Source organism: Ruditapes philippinarum, unplaced genomic scaffold, assembly GCF_026571515.1.
Source record: "Ruditapes philippinarum isolate M1 unplaced genomic scaffold, ASM2657151v2 ctg652_1_1_1_1, whole genome shotgun sequence".
Classification (NCBI taxonomy): domain Eukaryota; kingdom Metazoa; phylum Mollusca; class Bivalvia; order Venerida; family Veneridae; genus Ruditapes; species Ruditapes philippinarum.
The window spans coordinates 181,793-186,369 of NW_026855528.1; positions in this window are offsets into that span (position 1 = coordinate 181,793).

Below are 4,577 nucleotides of genomic sequence, written 5' to 3' on the forward strand. Positions count from 1 at the left end.
AATGACTTTGTTTCGAACCTGGGCGATATTGAATTTCAAAATCATAAGGGGCTAGTATTTCAGTCCATCTCGCTATTTTTCCGCTTGGCTCTTTAAGGCTAAAAAGCCAAATTAATGCTTGGTGATCGGTTCGTACCAAAAACTTTCGACCCAAAAGATACTGCCTGAAATACTGCACAAAGTAAACTACAGCTAAAAGTTCTTTTTCAGTTATACAGTAATTCTTTTCTGCCTTATTTAATGCACGGCTTGCATAAGCTATGACCCTTTCGCGATCATCCTGAATTTGTGACAGAACTCCACCCATACCAAAACCCGAAGAATCAACATCAAGGATAAACTGACCACCTTCATTTAAAGGATAACCCATTAAATCAGGACTTGTTAATGCCCTCTTTAAATCAGTAAAGGCTGATTCACATAAATGGTCCCACTTGAACACAGCATCTTTTTTTGTAAGATCTATAAGTGGTCTGGCACGTTTGGCAAAATTTTCGACAAATCGCCTATAATAAGAACCTGTCGCGACAATTTGTTTGACTTGCTTTGCATTTGTCGGCCTTGGCCATTGCACTATCTTTGCAATATTGGACGGATCGGGGCTCACACCTTGCTGAGATACCACATGTCCTAAAAAGACTACTTTGCTTTGAAGCATGTTACATTTATCAGGCTTAAGTTTCAATCCAGCAGCCTTAATTCTACCCAATACTTCATCTACTCGTTGTATATGCTGTTCAAAATTAACAGCGTAAACAATTATGTCGTCTATGTAGACTAGACAGGTTACCCATTGTAGACCTTGTAAGGCCAATTCCATTGTACGCTGAAAAGTACTGGCACTATTATTTAGGCCAAAAGGTAATCTGGTCATTTCATACTGTCCAAACTTGCAACAAAAAGCACTCTTATGTATATCAGACTTCTTAAGTGGTATTTGAAAGTACCCACTAGTTAAGTCAAAGCAGCTAAAAAGGCTCGAACCAGCTACCGCATCTAGACAGTCCTGAATTCTTGGTAGAGGGAAACAATCAGGTGTAACAAGGCTGTTTACTTTTCGGTAATCTACGCATGGTCTTATAGCGCCTGACTTCTTTTTTACTAAAACTATAGGACTTGCCCAAGGTGAAGTACTTTCTTGTATTACACCCTTTTTAAGTAGGTCTTCTATAGCATTTTTTTCTGCTTCGGCATGTGCTAAAGGTACCCTTCGAGGTCTCTGTTTAATTGGCTTGGCATCGCCTGTGTCAATCGCATGCTCTGTCAAGTTTGTAAGCCCTATATCCCATTCATCCTTTGAGAATGTATCTTTATACTTAACTTATAGTCCTGCTACTTTTCTTTTCTCTAATTTAGTTTTACCACTAGTTGACCTATCGAATAAGTCTTTTAGATGACCAGGAATTTCTTCTGTTTCAGCTTCTATAGAGTCTGTTGAGTGCATTTGCGGCTCTAGAGTACTAACTCTTCTAATGCGACATAGATTACTTCCTTCACTCGCATTCTCTTCTTGAGCTATTACACTCACCACTCTTTCGATTCTTTCTGCTCTACCAATTACAGCATCTTGTCTTAATAATACATCACAAGAAAAAGGATTAAGAACACGAACTTTGCATGTTACGCCATTATTGATATTCACAAGGGAGGTAGCCATTAATAACCTATACCTCTCTTTGAAACTATCAGTTGCCTCTATAATAAATTCAGCACACTTATTACTGTCATCAGCTTCTGATCTCTTTACAAAAACATCAACCAGTGCCTCGGACTGGCCAGGAATAGTTAAATTTTCAGCCACTACAACCTTTCTTGCTGCCTCACCCCTCCCTACTTGGAAGCATGGAATCTCAACCCCATCTAGAACTATTTTGTCTTCACTCAACAAAATATCTGCTGCCCCATTTTCACCACATCCCAACACATCATATCCTAGCAAGACGTCATCCTCAATTTCAGCTACCTTAGCTTCTTTGACGACTTCTAGAGTACCTAGTGTCATTGTGAATAGGGCTTCTCCCCAGTCAACTATGGGTTTTCCATTTGCAGCTCTTAAACTTGTAGTTTTTCTCAACTTTGGTTTAACCTCTTCCTTGATTTTATTGTAAATACGCGATGAAATCAGAGTTCTTGACGCACCAGTATCCGCAGTGAATACTACAGGTATGTCTTCAACAAATCCTTTTAAATATATACCGGCATATAAACGATTAACATTGTTAGAGTTAGAAAAAGAATCTTTACCAAGCTCGGTCAATTCCGGTTCATCAGTTATCTGCCCTTGGTCATTTTTTTCTACTGGGACCTCTCTTTGGGCACAAGAGTTGGTCCGTTGAAGTTTAAAGGTTCAGTATCTCGAGCCCATTTATTCTCTTGTTGATTCTTGTTATAGGACTTATTTCTTTGAATTAGTCTTTCGGGGCAGTCTCTAGCAAAGTGTCCAATCTTGTGACATTGAAAACACTCTACAGCTCTTTTTCCTCTAATTTGTTTATCTACTTTAGGCTCATTGGCTTTATTTTGTTCTAATCTGTTCAGTCGCTGTAGAATATCAGACATATTATATTCTTGAATGTTTTCATTCTGTTTTCCAAGGTTTTCTCTATTATGCTGTGCAAACTTAGTAAAGGTGTTGGGAACGTGTTCCTTTCTTCGGTTTCCCTGCTCATTTCTTTTGTGAGGTTCTGCTTCTGTTAAGGCATCATCTTCATCACAAGCTCTCCTAGTGCTATTACGGTGTCTTCGCAAACTTCTGGTTTGTTCAAGATTCACTACATGAAACACAGCAGCATCGATCGTCTCGGGCTCCTTATGATATTCCACCTCATAACATACTTCATCATCACGCAAACCATCTAAGAATCTACGCACGAGATCTTCTTCACGAGTTTTCCTATCTCGAAAACCATGAGCTTTATCATACAAAACCTTCAATTCAGCTGCAAACTCCTCTGCGGTTTCACCTACTCTCTGGTTTCTTTTACTAAATTTTACTGCGAAAGATCTAGGGGTTTCGATAACCCTATACCTGTTATTCAACTCGTCTATTAACCTTCTGTAACTTAATAAAACATTAGGCTGTAGCTGTGTGAACACAAACTCCGCGGCCTGTCCTTCAATACGTGGCAATATTTGATCTAACCTTGTCTCATCTGACCAACCGTAACGCTGAGCTATAGCTTCAAATCTGGCTATCCATACCTTCCATTCTTCTTTACCAGTAAACGGTGCTACTTTAAAAATGTGTACCTTCATTTCTATTGTTGGCACTGTACCTTGACACAGGATAACGAGTGTAACTACTGTCATCATAATTGCCGGTTATACGGAGTGGTGACTGAAAATTTACATATTGGCCTTTATAAGAACCAGATACACGGGCTGTTGTAAAAGAACGCCTACTTTGGTCATCTTGAGGGATATTTACATCAGGTGGATAATTACCAGATTGTAATTGAAATCTTGAATTAATAACAGGGTCATGTGTACTTTGGCATTCTTGCCAATTTCTTCTATACATGTGTGGGAGTCTACCATAAGGGGGTACATCATCAGATCTGTGGTTATTTGAGTTCAAATCAACTTCATTAGCTTTGTTACTATTGCCATAATTGATACCTAAAGGTTGAGATTGAGACTGCTTTAAACTTCTCAGTTCAGTGACTACATCTTTTAAAATACCAGTTATACCGTTAAGGACTTCATTCACATTGTCATTATTTGTTTCAGGTGCACTTTGTAAGGTTGGTGATGTGTTAACACCAACATCTTCATGATCACTCATCATATGTGATAGGACTGACATGTTATCATCTTCACTTTCATGACTTTGCTCTGCCTCACCATTTGGGTTGAAAAATATGGTATGATCACTATTGACTGCTTGCACTGTATTCATCTTGGCATCTAAAGTCCCGCTAAAGCTAAGGCTTGGATTCGTATCACTGGATTTGATGTTTGATTATCAAATCCCACTGCTGCCACCATTAAATGTTACGCTACGGTCCAGCTATATGGTACCTGGCCCCTTTAATCCTCTTAAAAAATGTGGTAACGTGCTCAAGACTTGGTGACCAATAATCGTACTGGACTGTAGAGAACGATATTGTATTTACGAACAATGAAACGATCACAAATATAACAATGTTCTATATAAAATAGAAATTGTTAGGGTTAGGGGGACTGTTGATACTTGATTCGGATGACTGTCAAAGTCTATATAGATCTATTTAGCTGAAATATGCTATTACGACATCTGTCAATAGTGGGCTACTCTGTATAACTCTGTATGGCTAGGACACTGTACTCCACAGTACCTGATAACACTTCCTTACTTCTGGAGGTACGCCAGTTTAAGATTAAAATTGAGTCACAAAGAAGAAAGACTGTTCACAGTTTACTAATTTTAATTAGTGTTAAACTGTTAATAAATTCAATTGTCAAATATTCAAATAACAGTATTGTAAATAACATCAACACATGTATATAATTCAGTCCTAAATATCCGAGAGCTATGTCTTACATAGACTTCACATAAATTATTACCGCGACTGCCGTTTAATTTCTATTCAAAAATA